The sequence below is a fragment of the Xenia sp. Carnegie-2017 genome, unplaced genomic scaffold (genome assembly GCF_021976095.1).
Source record: "Xenia sp. Carnegie-2017 unplaced genomic scaffold, XeniaSp_v1 HiC_scaffold_4, whole genome shotgun sequence".
Lineage (NCBI taxonomy): Eukaryota > Metazoa > Cnidaria > Anthozoa > Malacalcyonacea > Xeniidae > Xenia > Xenia sp. Carnegie-2017.
Genome location: NW_025813504.1, coordinates 3,174,017 through 3,191,980, shown reverse-complemented (window position 1 = coordinate 3,191,980; position 17,964 = coordinate 3,174,017). Strand labels below are relative to the sequence as shown.

At 34.3% G+C, this 17,964-nt stretch overlaps 1 long non-coding RNA gene across 1 annotated transcript; it reads right to left on the bottom strand.

Annotated features, from left to right (window-relative positions):
- Nucleotides 1-12,018: 12,018 nt before the first annotated feature.
- Nucleotides 12,019-12,374, bottom strand: LOC124455734. Its single transcript, XR_006952007.1, has 2 exons — nucleotides 12,214-12,374; nucleotides 12,019-12,131 (listed from the first exon to the last, which is right to left on the bottom strand). It is a non-coding gene; the product is annotated as an uncharacterized LOC124455734 (long non-coding RNA).
- Nucleotides 12,375-17,964: the final 5,590 nt, after the last annotated feature.

Sequence of the window (17,964 nt, the reverse complement as noted above, 5' to 3'; positions counted from 1 at the left end):
AGGCGTTAAGAAAATTTGCGGGCTCAGAATAATTTGCACGTGTCTTCTGTATACTTCATTACAAGTGGCAAGTCGATCTTTAGCTATTAAAATTTTTCACCCAAGAAAGAATACATATTTGATACAACACATTCAAGAGTGAGCTGATCAATGCTCGCAATTACATACTGTTTTGATTTTATTTTTGAATAAACACAGAACTTGTGCAAGGAATAATTCAACATGTATATTCACGTGTAACAAGATTTCGCGATCAATGGTTGACGGTTGACCCGTTTCATTTGTTATTCTTAGCACAACTTTAGCAAGAAACGGTGTTTTGGAGCAAGCATAAAGCATACAATTTATTGCATTTAGCCACAAATAATACCAGCAACATCTTATTTAAGCAATTTAGTCTGTTGAAAAGCACAAAAAAGCTTTAAAATTTAAATAATCCAAATCGACAAAGGATGGTTGAAATGTAAATGATGGATTGATGATAAATGCGTAAAACAACGAATTTGTGTGTTACTTTCTTTGCTCGTCTAGCTTTTTAGGCTCTTTGAATGATTTTGACATAGGCAATTAGTTCTCATTATTACGTAAGGTCAATTTTTTAGTTTTAAGTGATAAGGCTAATTACTGATTGTCAAAATTCAGAAAGCCTGCCGGTTATTGGCTCATTGCTGTGGACATTTAACAAATATATTTTCATATTTTACACACCTTACTATTGCCTTAATTTTCAATTGTTTCGTCCAAAACTTTGTTAATTTTTTTGTTTTTTTATAACATTAAACTCAAACCTTTTTATGATAAATACGTCTGTAATGATTATTAATATTTTTAAGCGTAGTGTTATGTGATTGTGTGATTTACAAAATATTTTTCATTAAGAATCACGTAGCCTTAAACCTTAGAATAATTTTAGTTTCCATTGCAAATCACAGCAGTTTTTAAACAGTGATGTAATTTTACAAAGAGGTATATGAATGTTTATTCATAACAATGCATGGTTGTTTTATAACTCTAGTAAGTATTGTTTGTCCAATTATTGCATTTAAGACAATATGTAGTTTACAACCACATTTATATCTCCTAGATTCGTTTATTAACTTAGCCTATTTCTTTAGTAAGCTTGCAATGTCAGTTAAATTATTTTTATTTAGTTGCTTAGAACATTTTCCATTTGCTGTGGTTAGCAAGTAAACTATAATGTTATACTTACAATTTTAGGTTTATGTATAAATTAGGTATGATACATGCATGTAAAGAAGAGAATAAGTTACAAATGGTTGAGGAGACATATATAAGTTACTATGACCTTTGAATGAGACTCGTCATTTTCTGATTGAAACGTTTTGCTAAATGTTGTGATCACAAGCACTTAATTAGGGGGAATGGGTTCTAACATTGGAATATGTTTAAATCAGCTTTAAGATGCAGTGATGCAATGCCTAATGATGATGGCTAGAGTAATCTGCTCAATAATGTTTTTGATAATGACCTTGAACATTCACAACCTTTACAAAAATCAGCTCGAACCATTTCCAGTCCTAAACAAAGTTCTTTCTCTTTGCAAGTTTGTCTTAATGATTGTGATATTGGGGAAAATGACCTTGCTGTTTCTGGTGAAGTTGATATTTTAGGTGTTTCTTTCTTCATGGAAAAGCTGATTCTTTAGTGCATGTGTATGCAGACAGGGTTGTGTGCCATTTTGAATATGAAAACTGTTGTAGTGTTCTCTATTGTTCTCACATGTGGTGACTCCAAGCCAAAACAGATGGAGTCTTTGGATGGGTTTATAGAAGATTTGAAGGGAAATTCTAGAGAGGGGAGTCCAAGATGAGGAAAAGGTTCTGAATGTTACAGTAAGGGGCATTGTTTGTGATGCTCCTGCAAGTACACTTGTTAAAAGTACAAAACTTTGTACTGGTTATTTTGGCTCTGACAAGTGTTCACAAAAAGGGAAGTGGCTCTGTCGAGTGACTTACTCTCAAAATAATAATATAGAATTTCGCACTAATAGTTCCTTTAGAATAGAGATACAAGAAGAACATCGTCACTTTATTAGCCCTTTCTGTCACTTGCCTGTTGATATGGTAAAACAATTTCCAATTGACTACATGCATCAACTGTGTCTTAGTGTTATGCGTAAATTGGTTATGGTTTCGATGACGGGAAATCGCGCTGTTAAAATGTCTGCTGTCCATGTAGAGGCTGTTACTAAAAAATTGGTGGATCTCAAACCATTTATCCCCCCTACATTTGTGCAAAAACCCAGGAGTTTAATGGAGGTATACAGATGGAAAGCTACAGAATTCAGACGGTATCTTTTGTATACAGGCAAAATTGCTTTGAAGGGCATTTTAAGGCCTGATTTATATGAAACTGTTTCGGTCTTAAGTGTTGCAAGTTCCATTCAGGTTGGTCCTTCATTTTCTCAGCTCCACAAAAATTATGCCGAGCAATTAATGCATTACTTTGTTGAGCAAAGTATGTTCTTGTATGGTGATGAATTCGTAGTGTATAACGTACACAGTATGAATCGTTTGGCTGATGAGGTGGAACAGTTTGGGTGTTTGGATGCATGTAGCTCATTTCCGTTTGTGAATTGTATGCAAAACTTAAACAAAATGGTTCGTTCTGGAAAAAGCCCCATTGCATAAATTGCTAAACGTTTAAGTGGGTGTTCTGGCACTATTCAACAATATGATGAAGCTTCTATAACTGTAAAAGCCCCAAACAATGCATTTTTGTTAGATAGTTCATCGTGTGGTGAAGTTGTTGACAAAGAAAGTAATAGTTGTGATAATGAAGAACTTTTTCTTTGCCAAATACATGACAAAACTGAGCCTTACTTTACAACTTCTTGTGACTCCTGTCTTATTGGTATCCACAAATCATCATCTCAATTGACCACAATCAAAGTGCTGCCTTTTAACCAATTAACATAAAAAGCAATAATGATTGATTATGGCTGCGGAAAAAGTTATTCATGGTCGTTTTTCATAACAACAACTAATGACAAAGGTAAATAAATCAGTTTTCAAAAAGTTTTTGGAAGAAAATGTGTTCCAACATTTAAATATGTTTTGCTTAATGATAAAAAGTTTCTATTCGGCCTTACGTTTTGCAGTCCATTAAACTACTAAGCCAAATTCTTTGATTTTGCCTGCTGCATGTTTAGTTGAATGTAAATAGGAAATGAGTACTGGTATGTACCTTAGAAACAGTATTGCAGGCTATAAATAGAGAAATTTCAAATGAGCTATGATTTCGAATTCTGCCAACTGAAATTGTATTTTTATTTGCTTTAGATGTCTACTGGTACATTTACATTCGTTCAAATCTAATTCTCAGCGTTTGCTATCCACCTACTCAATGAAACTTTCTCAAGGTTTTTTATTTTAGTCACCTTTCTGTTTCTGACTTTTGAAACTTGTAGTGCCTTAATTTAAATGATGTTTGCTCGTGCAATTAAGACATATGTCAAACCCAGTACGTGTATGCTTGCCCAAAGAGGTCAAAAATACGACTAAAAAAATATAAATATGTATTTAAAAATACGAAGTCGAACATCTTAAAATACCAATCAACGACAAAAATATGAAGTACAATTTCATCAAATGGAAGTCTGTAAAATTGACACGGGCAATAATTAATTAACATAATTAACATAAAGATTAACATAATTAACGATGCATATATACAATCTATAGAAAGCAGTGATAGAAATGGCCGAGCATGGCGATATTCAGCCACAAGGCTCTCAAGCTCAAGATCTTCAACGCTTATTTCGCGATATAGTAGTTGATTAAATGACTGATGAATCAAATGCGTCCACTACGAACGCGCAAAATAGATTTACAAATGTAAATCAAGAATTGAGTAGTATTTTCCGTATACCGCGTGGCAATTCCACACAAGTCTCTGCATGTTCAGCTGCAAGTTTGGCCCGTATTTCTTCAAGTAATCAGCATTCTTTAACGTCTTCCAACCCTCGACAAAACTATAGTCGACGTCCAGAGAGAAGACACCGTCAACAACCATTAAGAAAACGACAACGAACGCAATAAAGTGATGCAAGTCAGGGGCCGGTTTATTTAAAACTGAGAGAATGAGGGTAACAAAGGAAAAAGTCGTTTCATTTCTCTTTATAACAGCTGAGTAAAATGCTTGAAAGAAATGTGTTTGTACAGACATAAGTCACACATTTTTGTAAAAGATGACAGTGATGGACATTTTTATTGTTAGGAAACATTTCTTTGAGTCGTCATAGTTAGTAGCCATGTAATCCAGCAACTGTCTTTTCTCTGCTTGTGACATGTTATATTCACAGCTATACACAAAATACATATTTGTTCTTAATTCTGCCTTGCAAAAAACTGAGTTATAAAAACTATTTGGTATATTTGTTAATGAGCCTTAGCTATGAAACTTTTATTTATGCCTTTGTGATTTATTAGCCTGTTTTTGTCTAAAGCTTGGGAGTTTCATTTTTTTTCCTACTTTTTAAATCATCAAACAGTAGCTAGAGCTTTCTGCTTCTTAGAAAAATATTAGCAGGCAAGGTTGCATGTACATTAAAAATAAACATTTTTACATAGAAAATATATGATGAAATATCAATAAAACCCACTAATGGACTGTCATGTACATTTTCTGCCTGTGTTATAAACCATGTGCAATGAATAATGTATATATATCAAGCAAAATGGACCTTCACCATGCATGCTAATGATGTTTTATGCATTTAAAAAACCAACTTTAGCACGTTATTAAGAGCATTGACTAACTGTAACAAGTGAGTAAAAATATTGCTGCTCAGACCTTAATTTTATTTGTTTATTTAAATTATGGTACAAATATCTTATAACTGCATTTTTTTATTACTTGGTATTTTTGTAGATTTGAATTTGTTAAGTCAACTGTAATGGCAATTGCTCCAATTAATCTCCCCAATGAACAAGAACTTGATGGGAAAATGCTCAAGCATATTGCTGCCACAGGCTCAATTTATTTAAGAGCATTGGAAGAACTATCAATGTTCAAAGAAGTGGTATGCTTTATTTTCGATGGTATGTTTGCAAAGAGCAGAAGTGGCTCTCAAATCCTCTCTTAATTTGATTTTGTTTTTCTTTAATGTTTAAGAATCCTGACAGTCATGAGGATTCTTCAACTCCAAAACTTGAAGATTGGTTTTTAAATAAATCAGATGACCATAAGTCTAGCCAAGAAGATTCCATTGATTCTGACCCATTCACCCGGGATGATGACCTGACTTGTATAAACGCTGTGCAACTAGAACAGCCAAACACAAGTGATACAACAGTTAACCATCAACAGTTTCCTACTTGTCATGAAGAACCTAAAGCAAACGTTTCACCTGAAGATGTGGCTGGAATACTTGAGAATCTTAAGCAAACGTTTGTGGGGAAGTGTCCTGAACTGCTGGCAAGAGATGCTGCAAGGAATAAAATTATTGACGATGCAACCAATGAAATATTTGACCTTGCAACAGAGCATTCTAAAAGCACTTCTGCATATTTAAAATGTACTTTTAAATATCATTAAAGTTTTCTTAACAAGGCAAAAGATATCAAAAATGTTACACATTGATACCTGTTAAATAACTTGCTATGTTAAGGTCATATTAATTATTTATATATTTTCCAAAGTTATTTCTCTATTCTTGTGGAAAATTCTGATTTCAAGGAAGAGAATATGGTTCTGCAGCTGTCAGAAATCCTAAACTTGCATTAAATTCTTATAGACAGCAGATGTTGGGGAGTGATATGCAAGTGATTTCAATTGACAGGCAATCGCCCCGTTTTCTAAGAAATATCATACGCATTTATAAGAAGCCAGGATTTGACCTGAAGAGTATTCCTGAAATTGATTTTGAAAATGAAATTGGTATTGATGCTGGTGGATTGACCAGAGAGTTCTTCCATTTGGTCTACACGCATTTGTCCAAGGAAGATCCAAATGCTGGCATTGCTCTTTTTGAAGTTGCTGCTGACCATGCTCCTTTTTGGACAGTAGCTTGTTTTACTTATTTGGAAAAGTTCTGTCCCACTCAATTCTTCATGAGGTCCAGGCTTTATTCGAATGTCTCCAGCAGTTGCAAAGTTTATTGCTACTGGATGCCTTGACGAGGCTGCAAGTCTTCTGTTTTTGGAAGACATTCCAGACCTAGAATGCAGGCAATATAAACAAAAGGTATACTTAGAATTTTTATGTAGGACAACAATGTTTTTGTTAATCCAAAAGGTTTGAAGTAACTAGGTTTACTGATGTTTTAAAGTGATCTCAATTGCACCTCATTTTATAAAGATTGTGGTTGCATCCAGCCAGGCTGAGTTTATTTAACTATGTGAATGCCCATCACTTAATATCATGCTAGGTTCTGATGGATTTGTTAGAGAAGTTCTTTGTGTAGGAAATGCACACATGGCTGCTCAGCAGATAATGATTCATGAGATACTAAAAAAACGCAGGTGTGACATGGCAGACATATCAAATGGGATGGAGTCGTTGTCATTGATGAATTGCTGTCAGTGTGTCTTGATATAATATCAATTGTTTTCCGCTCAACAGCTTCCTGTTCCATTGATCCAGTTCTGTTAAAATGTTTCATGAAAACAAATAGCAGTGATTTTGCAGGTGTTACAGAGAAGGAAAATGCAATGAAATGGTTAAACATGTACATTGATGAATGTGCAAATAGTAAGTGAAGCTAGAGTTCAATAAGCATCTTATGTTTTTTGGACCATATTAATGTTTATATTTTATTGAGTGCAGCCAATGACCTATCAAGGATCCTGGTTTAGAATAGGTCAGTGGGAGTAAAGTATTACTTTATTTCAGCCAAACAACAGCATTATTTTATACTTGTATTCTCTTTATATTTATTTACATCAATTATTTCCTTCTCATTTACTGTTGATAAGGAAACACCTTATTTTGGTAAATTTTGCATGTTTGTTAGAGGTAAGCCTGAAATTGCTGAATTTACCGTGCAATTTTATAGAAAGATCCATCCAAATTGATGCCAACTGCATCAAACTGCTCTTCCATCTTATTATTGCCAATTGACCACAAAACATTTGTTCCTTGAAGACTTCAAGCAACAAATGGACGATGCCCTGCAGTTTGAGTACATTGGATTTTGTCTCGTTTGAAATGTTTAAAATGTATCTGCCAACTTTTGTCAAAAACAATATTGATATATTATGTGTTCTGTTTTAATGATGGATAAGTTGTCTGTTGACATATTTACATAAATTGTTGTGTTACCATTGATGATTATTACTCAATTGATGTTTACAATTTTAATGAAAGACATGTTGTAATTATTAACTTAAAACTTTAAGCATTCTGAACAGACGATAAATATTGGAGAACTTCTAAATAACAATTTGTTCCATTGGCATCTTAAGATAATCTTTGTATAATCCCATTAACAACACTTTCTTGTTCTTGTGCTATGTCATAATGTAATTCAGGCACTTGTACTCGGTGTGCGAATTAGTTGAGAAAAAACAATATGCAATTTTTTTTTGATTAAAGTGTTTCTTTAGAAGCATAATCAAATCGATATTGCGTTAATTATTACATAGCGCTAATTGCTAAATTGATATTTTTAAGCGTGCACAAATTAATATGATTTACGACAATGTTTTTCTTTACAATCGCTGATCCAGTTACAAATGTATGAGAGAAATTTTTTGCGCATGTTACTCTCTCCTCTTTTGGCTGATCAAGTTACGCATGTTACTCTTTTGGCTGATCAAGTTTGCCAGTTTGGCTTAATAATTTCAGCCAAATTTGGCTTCTTTTTCTCACGTTAGGCTTAATAATCAAAATTTGAAAAATAAATCAAGGGAATTTTGATTTTAAATAAGTTGTTTTTTGGTATTCGTTTAACAATCAAATCAACATGTTTCCTGATTTTACTGAAAATACTCAAAATAGCTATGATGCCAATTGCCAAAAACAGTACGTATCGATTTACAAAACACCGCAAATGCAAAAATTGACATTAATAATGTATTACTCCCAATGTATTATGCCTATTGTCACAAGCATATAAGCACATTTATGTTGTCTGTTGACAGTCTTCCCAGTCTCAAAATGACAACGTCTTTAAAATTTGATGACATTGTGCCAACATGGATTTTAATGTCGTGCAACGCACTCGTTTATAAAGTAAAGATCAATAAAGATTAAGCCTGAAAACTTTTTTCAATTTATAGTATTAATCAATAAAGACGTTTTTTGCATATCGTTTGAAAAAGTGATGTGCAGTTGTTTTCATTTTAGATAAAACGATGTGCAAATTGCACATTGCACACCGTTAATTCGCACACTGCTTGTACTTGATCAACACTAACAGATTGTAATGTCAGCACAGGTCCCTCGTCTTCAATACCAACATGATCTAATTCCTGTTCTCTGTTAATAACATCATCAACTGCTGAATATCCACTGTTTCTATTATTTACCATGCCTTGAACACAAAGTTGTGACGGTGAATAATAGCAGGCTAATGTTACTGGATGATTATTCCAGCCTTCAACAAATGCTTCTAAGGCATTGTTTACAAGTTGTAGGTAAGTGAAGTTCATTGTCCGAGTCAAAAGCACCTTACTGTTCCAAATATAAAAATATGTTTACAAATCGACTAGCAACAAGACGGTTGGTTTCCCTCCATACTACTTAAATCCTTTTGTTTCTTACTGAACTTAACGTTATAAAACTTCCTCTGTTTAATCTACGTGTTGATATCATGTATCTCCCAACCTCCGTATTTTCAAGTCCGTAGACTGAAAACACTATTGAAGGCAGATTGAACTGCTGAACAGCATTTAGAAAAAGCTCAAGTACAGTTTAAGCCCTGTTGTTAGAAGATGCTCTCAAAAAGACTATTAACCTGGAAAATCCATCAAATCCCCCATGTATGACAATTTGGTATGGTGTAATTAGTTTATGACTTCCATCAATGTGCCTATAAGAGAAAAAATACATAAAATTTTTGGTTAAATTGCGCAATCTGCAGGGGCGGTTTGAAGGCTTCTAAAGTTGTAACTTGTGCAAAATGACTATTTTTATAAGATAAACAGGAAGGCCGGGTGTTTCTACATACCATAAGAAATTAGGGCACTGAACACTATAAAATCTTCCGATAATTGTATGCTGACTAGGTAAGATGTCTGTAACAGGATCCACTCTTTCAATAGACGCCACGACTCGTCTTCTTTGAACATGCACTCCTCGGTTGAGCAAGGTTTCTCCAACAAGATTACGACCTGCTTGAGGGGTGGTCTGCAATATGTCTCTCATCATGCGATCAGACTTATTACTTATACTGGAAAAAATAGAATCTGATAGGGTATCAAATTGAGTGCGGCGTCTTCGAAGTGTTCTAGGGGAAACACCAATCATATTAGAAATATCTAGCCAAGAAAATCCCAAAAGTTTATGTCCTGACACATCACTTTCGTTCACGCTTAGTCGCAGTCTTCCTGGACATTCTACATGCACCACTGGTGCCTGTACAACTTCGTTTGAGAATTCATATTGCCACCTTTCCGCAATAGACCCTTTGCAGTGACGTCACGCACGCTTAGCAACTGTTGCTGGGGGAGCATCTGGAGGACAAGCACTTGTGCACGCTTTATATGTTAATATGGCTAGTAACATAAAGTCAGCGCTTTCTAGGTCAAAAAAAGGTTTTTTGCCTGGATATATAGAAAATATTCAGTGTAAGGATAGTAAAGCGTGTTACAAAATGAAATTAGGACATTGCAATGGAGATGATCCGTACGAAATACCAAAAAATCAATGGCTCGACGATATCGATCTGTGGCCTGCTGTCAGCTACATTCATGTGGCATGTATTTATTATTTTCGATCAGTGCGTACACGAAAGAGCAGTTAAAAACTATAAGAGTCTTGATAGTTATCAAAATTTTGTGAATGGATGGGTGTGTGAAGTGTTGGTGAAAAAATATGACGATCATTGCTTGCTTATAGCTCAAAGCAGCTTGTCGCACCAACAGAGATTCGCCTTCCAAGAGTCTGATTACAAGCACTTGCTATCCAGAGCTGAAGAAATTTTCAACTGCAGCAACAAGATGGGGTTGCCAGCATGAAGAGGTGGCAAGAGACAAATATCGGAAATGGGTAAACACAAACCATGAAAATGTTTCAGTAAAAAACAGTGGATTCTGGATTCATTTGACCCATGGATCTCTTGGTGCTTCTCAAGATGGGCTTGTCTCTTGCTAATGTTGTGGCAATGGGATTTGTGAAATAAAGGTTTGTTATTCATTGTGTCTATGTTTCATGGGGAAAAGGTCAACATAATAATTACATCACCTGTTGATTTTGTTTTGATAGTTTCCATTTTGCCATAAAGATGAGACAATTGAAACGTCAACAGATGAAAGGTTGTTTTGCATTGAAGTAAAAAGTGAAGGCACAAAACAACTTAAAAGAATTCATGCGTATTGCTATCAAGTACATTTGTAAATTATTCTAATTTCATTTAACAAGCTTAATGTATAGCAATTCACTTTCTTAAGTTATTGCTCAGTTGTCATGCACAGGTTTTAGCTACTGTGATTTTGTTGTGTAGACAGAGAAAGACTTGTTTGTTGAACGAATCTTGTAAAATAACGAATTTCTAGAAAGGAAGATAGAGGCAGCAAAGAAATTTGTCTTGAGGAGACTCCTTCCGGAGTTAACTGGAAAATGGTACTGAAGACCCAAAAAATTGAATAAATGAAATATAATGAAATCAAATGTCTTATGAATATTATTAGTACAATTTTAAGTGTATGCATGCAAAATCTTTTAAAAGATATTATTTAGTCATAAGGTAAGACAGAATCACAAATGTTAATTAGTGCACAGCTAACAGTAACTATTTTGTAAATCGTAGTGGGCACATTTTCTTTAGAATTGACAAAATCAATTGGCTGAGTTGAACTCAGAAGTGCATATTTCTTTCTAATGTTTCCAATCACTCTTTCCACATGAATCCTCACATCAGCAATTTGTCTGGTTTGTTCAACTTCAATGCCACTGAGCTGTTTTTTACCCTTAGTAAAAGCTGGCATCTTGATAGTTGCACAGTACAAACCAACTGACTCCTGGATATCAAAGCCTTTATCAACTAAGATTACATCTCCAGGTAAGAGCTTATCAAGGAGACCACTGTTCTCAGTCAAATGTTTGTCACTGACTCTTTCTCCCAGCCATTGAAAAACAAAGCTTACTGTACACTGGGGGAGTGACAGCATTTAAGTACTTAATCGTGTTGTGGTGCTTGTAGGATGAGTAAGTTTGTGTCCTCGCAAGAGGATTTAATGCACAATCTAAAAAAATCTCAAAGCAGTCAATGATGGCAACACCATTATTTGGGCAGTGTTTTCTAAAATCCATGGGCAAGGTCTTTCTTAAGGCTTTCCTATCAGGCCATAAAATAAGAGGGCTTAATCAATTATAAAGAAAAATTACTTGTAAGAAAATTCTTGATACAGTTCCCTTGTTGATGTTTCCAAATCGATAAGCCAAATCTACACCAGTTAAATTAAAATACAGTTTCATAACTGTTAAAAGCAACTGCCTAAATGGTGACAAAGAGCATTTGGGAGAATGCATAAGGTAGGGGCGTACCAGTTCCAGTGTTGCTGACACGACTTCCAACTTGGCAGACCAGTGTAAAAAAGGACTTTTTCGTCATCATTTAAGAAGGATTTCTCGTCAAGCGTCATGTCACTTATCTTGTTTTTTAACTCAAGATTTTCTTAGGTCAAGCGATGTATCTCGCTCTTCATTGCAGTTATTTTATCCAAACTCAGTTCTCTTTGTGAATATTTGGTGTTCGATTCTGATTCTGACAATGAAGCACATGTGGCTGATATGACTCCGTTTTCTTCGTCTACAAGATGGATAGTCAAGGTCGATTGGGTCACTGCTGACAGTACTGTTTCAACGGATTCACTTTTTTTCGTTTTTCATTTCTTTCCGAAGTACGAGCATAGCGATCGACGTCAACTTTTTCCACATATGTATGTCCAAGGCTTTGAGATGGAGCCCAGTCTTGATTAGTTTGGTCCGTTAAAGCCGATGGCTTCCTTGTCATTGTAAACAAAACAATAAATGGTATAAAATGACACAAACGAACACAACAAAGCTTTTTTCAACTCATTGGTTTACCAGTAACAAAATGAAGGCTACACACTCGTAAATACGTGCATTTAGAATCATCAATGTCTGCCCAACGAATTCTTCGAAGCCACAAAGAGCGACGTTCCTTGTGTAAATCTTGCAATATTTTGCTTGCATTGGTTTTCACAGCTGGTATCCGATAAAAACTTAATTCCTTATCCCGATCAGCACGCTTCGAACAGCTATAAATTGCGCAAAAGTTAACCATCCTTGACAATAATATTGCTTTGTTATTTACATGTCGCGTTTGCTTGTCCTCCAGATGTAATGTCACCGGGATTGTGACGTCACATGCAACGGGTCTATTGGAGCTCATTAATTATGTTAATCTGATGTTAATTATGTTAATTAATTATTGCCCGTGTCAATTTTACAGACTTCTATTTGATGAAATTGTACTTTGTATTTTTTTGTGAACTTCGACTTCATATTCTTTTTCTCAACTTCGGCTTCGTATTTTTTTTGTCTTCGACTTTGTCTCGAAGAATTTATGGACTTCCACTTAATGAAATTCTATTTCATATTTTTGTGGTTGATTGATATTTTAAGGTGTTAGCCTTTGTATTTTTAAATACATATTTCTATTTTTTTTAGTCGTATTTTTGACCTCTTTGGGCAATCATAGTACGTGCCTTCTCTGTAGATACAAGCAATGTCTCTTCACAAGGAATTCCTACAACTGGCACAACAAGAGAAAGACATTCTCAACGAAACAGTGGTGTCTTAGGCAAGCTTTTCGTACAATTCTTTATTGCATGTCTTGTTGTTACGTTTTCATTTACGTTCATTTCGTGTCGTTTGAAATGGTTTTTTTTCTTCACAACTAACTGCAACACGCGATTGCTTTGCAGATGCGCGTGGCATTTCATCGCACGAGGCGCCTTCGAAAAGTTTTATGAACATAACACCTGCAGGAAGACGTTCTCAACCAAACATTAATGGTAAATTTTCTACAGTATATAGTTTTTGAATAGCGTTGTTATTATGTGCACGTATTCAATAAGCAATTTGATGCGAGTCTTTATTTGAAATTCCTTGTTAGCATGTTGTAAGGTTTTATATTTTTAAGATGTTACGTAGTTTATACATAAGTTATTCTATTATTTTCTTATCAATCTTGTAGGCTTCCAAAGATCATTTCTCACAAAACTGGAAACATTAATTGATAAGCAAGAAGAAGCGTTGTAAATATTGCGTGCTCTGTTAAGCGCTACGAAAGGTGTAGACGAGCACGAAATTTTGGAAGATGTTGTACCTAATCCCTTAGATTCGGTTGAAAAACTTGAGGACCTATCCTCTAGTCCTCTAGATTAAGAAACGTCCAGAAGAAAGCTGATAAGTTTTGGAAAGTGAACCACCCATACGTATTTAGTAATATTTATTGGCACCGCCTATTTTTATGCGTGACTCTTTCAAGTGTTACGTAAAAAGATGTGACAAAGTAAGGCATAGCCTTCCGCTTTATCGGTTTGGAAACGTGAAAACAATAGTTTCATTTGCAATTACGTAACATAATATTGACTTTTTTTCTACCATTTGTGTTTGAAGCTTGAAAACATGCACGTTTGTCAAAGTCTGAAACGTAATTTTAATGACGATTTTCATGACGTTAGGGGGTCAGATTATCTGATTAAACTATATGAATCTAGCATCGTGTTTTTCGTGAGCGCATTTTCCTTCAGAAAGTCAAAGCGACCATTTCAACACCTTGCCCTCTACAAAGTTGTAACAAGTAAGCACAATTAGACGATAATGACTGCTTTAGCAGTACCATGTTTTGTCTCTCTTTTCTCGTTCATGAATTGAAAAAACAGCCATTTATGTTGCTCCTTGTCATAAGGAATATTGTTGCAAGTTTTAAAAGCTAATACATTAAACTGTTTTGCATATGTCACTATAATGAATTGTTGTTTATCATTCAGCTTACGATAATGATTTAGTGTTTTATCCATGCAATTTATTTCAAGTATGCCTTTTCAGTTTCGTTTCACTTGTTAGAAGCCTGCCTCAGAGCTCATAAAGGATGCGGCGAGGTCAACGTTGAAGAGCAAACTGCCGAATTTTTAAAATATGCTCCAGCCAAGCAAGGTGGTTCCAGTTTTAAGATATCATGTCATTATCATAGATTGCTGGTTAAGGTATATAAATGCCATTTTTTCTTTGTTTGATTTCCTCAACTTATACAGGGAGAACTCAATTTATTTCACTCCGTAATATCATAGTCAACATATTTGTATTTTCTTGTCTGTGTAAATTGAAAAAATACACAATAACATTATTGACATGTGCACTTAAAGAAAGTGAGCATGTGTCTTTCATTTTCCTTCAATTATAAGTAAATCAAAATGGAATGGACACATGTACATAATGCGTACCTTTAAAAACGTTCATTTTAGTGAAGATATTAGATTTGTGCAAGTTTTAAATTTTGTTAACTCAAATTGCATGATTAGATTTCTTATATACAATTTGCTTAGTGGGATATTAAACAATTATTGAATGAAATAGTATATGAATTAAGACTTATGAAGGCCAAGGTTTGTTCAATCTACCAACGTTGAGGCAGATAGAACACATCGATGCCTTGATAATTCTTTAAATTACGTGAAAACCCAGTTCAATAACTGCTTTATTATTTATATAAAAAAGCATGTGTTGGTTAAATGTGAAAAAGGTGCCGTAACGATTAAATTTTCGTTCACTTGTTTGGTTTCTCGTGCGTACGAGATAACGTTGCAGCGCGAGATAATTTCTTATATCCGACGTACGTACGTAGTGGCATTCATATAAGTGGATTTATTCGATTTACTTTAGTTCGTATGATTGGAAAGGCTGTTTTATGATTTCACAAATAATGTATCATTAATTGTATGTTAAAAGAACGTCGGATAAACGTCAGATAAACGTTGTATGAACGTCTGATATATGTTGTATGAACGTCGGATATATGTTGTATGAACGTTGAATAAACGTGGGGCTTAGGTTGAAAATACGTTACTTACCAACGTTCATCCTAAAGTCGCCATCACGTTCCTACGAGTTCCCAATAAAACGTTCACTTAACGTTGGTCCCCAACGTTGAGACAACGTGACTTTGCTAGCTGGGTTGTAAGCAATAAAATTATGAGCTCTCACTAGATATATATCTCATATATCTTTCCTGTTTTCTTACAACCTTTCGCCATCTTCCAAAATCTTCTACTCTGCGTATGAGATGACTAATGTTCCAAAATCACTTTTTTTCAAAGTACTAGCCAGAAAAACAGTGGACTTAACGCATGCGCACAGAAATATGCCAAGCATTACACAGTCAATGAGTTGGGCTTTGAAATCACTTCATACATATTCAAAGCTTCAGTTTCTCTCAACTGATTGCTTGATTTGAAATATCTAGGAGAAAATCTTACAATAGATGGAGAAATGAGTTTGCTGATGATTAGATAGAGTGTGATTTTTATGTCGCTCTCAATATATGTGAATGTGAGTGAGCTTTTAGAATACGGACATAAACTTCTTCAAGAATTTTTATTGCCGAAATAAATATAAATCCCAAAGCATCGACGACATTTCCGTCAAGCAACTTCGTGAATATCTCGGGAAATACGTTACATTTCGGTCCAAAAGGAAAGCAACAACGGAAAATACAAAACAATTAAGCTCCTTCGTAAGAAAGGAATTGTCTACGTTGAGTTTTAAATCGTACGCACTCACCTACCATGAAGTAGTTTATTTAAATTATATATGATTCACATGTCGTCGTATAGATGGCTTAGACGTAAATAAGACATTGAAAAGGCTTAGTGCAGAAGCTCAAACAAAATATTTTACTTTTAAAATACATAAAATTCAGTCAAAATTCATCTATAGTGTGTCTATGCTATGTACTAGTCATTCAGTGGTGGATTCATATTTATATTAGAAGACTGATAAATATAACGCTTAATTTGGCCTTATTTTGTTATAACTATGAATTCATGTTATAGATAATTCTTATTGATTTAAAAATCGTCGAATCGTCCGACTCCCGGTCTGCATTTAAACTTAAAATAGTCGAATCATGTTTCCCTTTAATCATAACTCATTGTTTTAAAGGGACGCACGACAAATAAATGTTAAATGTTTATTGAGTACTATTGGTTTTGTAAAAGTTTTAGCGCTTGAGAATTAAAGCAAGCCACGAATATATTTAAATTACAAAATCACTAATATTACAGATAAAATAACTGATATATATGACGTATAGTAATTACAACTTTATTTATATCTTCTGTATCATACCTTGAACTGATTACGACTTCAACTTTCTTGAATTCATCTCATGAAAACATCATACGCATCCTTTGATTTTGCGTATACTAAATGTTTTTATGCAATGGAATTTGACCTTTCGTAGGAATATATTGTTATGTAAAACAAGGGTATTACACCATATGATTTTTATTGTTGTTAATCATAACATTTCTGAAATAATATAGTGAGCATTGATTGAACAAAACATTAGATGTATATTTGAATTATAACTTTACGATGTTTTTATCGTAGTGCATATGCTCGCTTTAATACTTTCATCATTTCTCTAGTACTTTTAATTAAATGTTACTTATAAATTAAATTGCACAGAAAGAGTGCAAACGTTGATATATTTTTAGCATAATGTTGAAATACCGGCTGAAAATTGCATCGCACAAACTTGTTTAATTATTCAAAAATTTGAAAGAAACATAAACAAAACAAAAATATTATGTCTTCATTTTATTATATATGAACATGAAAATAGCAAGCAAAACACTCACTGACGGTTTTAATTCAACAACCTAAAATACAAATGTTCTTCAAATAGTGGCAAACATTGGATATATTGACTATGTATGAGCAACATAATATTTTCCTACAACTTTGCTAAAAGGTCAGAACGCTACCCAGCGACTTTTCATATTATTTAGCTTCCCTAATACGAAGTATGTTCTACAAACACAATGCAAACGAGAGTCTTCACGTCCTCCATTATATTTTGACCTGCTGCATCCAAGCCATTTTCCTCATCAAGGTAATTCAATAGAAAGCTGTAGTCACTATTAAAAGGAAATCTAGAAGCTTTCTTGCATGCGTGAGCATATTTTAAAGAACTGCACAGAAGTTTTTATTCTTGTTTTATTGATGCATGATTATAATATATGTATATATAAGTAGTTTAACTATATTGCATGAGAACAACTTACAGGGTACAATTAAATGTAGATAAGATCTTCGCCATGCGGTGCCGGTGCAGTGCTCTGACCAATTGAGCTATGGAGTCACACAGTGGATAGCAGGTCAATTTTGCCGCAGAGGTTATGGGTTCGAATCCCGTTGAGTCACATGAATTTTTCAGGTTCATGAGACAATTGCTTAAATTGTTCAGCAAAGTGCGAAGATCATATCCACATTTAATTTCAAACACCGCACTGCATAAAACAATGTTTCATATTACAGGGTACAACTTATTGAGGACAATTTACGAGGCACAGCAAATTGAAGATAACTAATACGGCGGTGTACGTTGACAAAACAACACCTTAGAAGTCTTGGAGAGATCAACTAAGACTTTTTGGCTTCTGTACCTTTAATCTGTTATGAAAAACTATTGTGAATCATTGGTGGAATCACGTACTTCAGAGTCCGGTAGTGTTCAGACTGAGCAGATGAGTTAAACTTGTTAGCCTACCATATGATAGTATTGAGACTCTTATTGTTAAAATA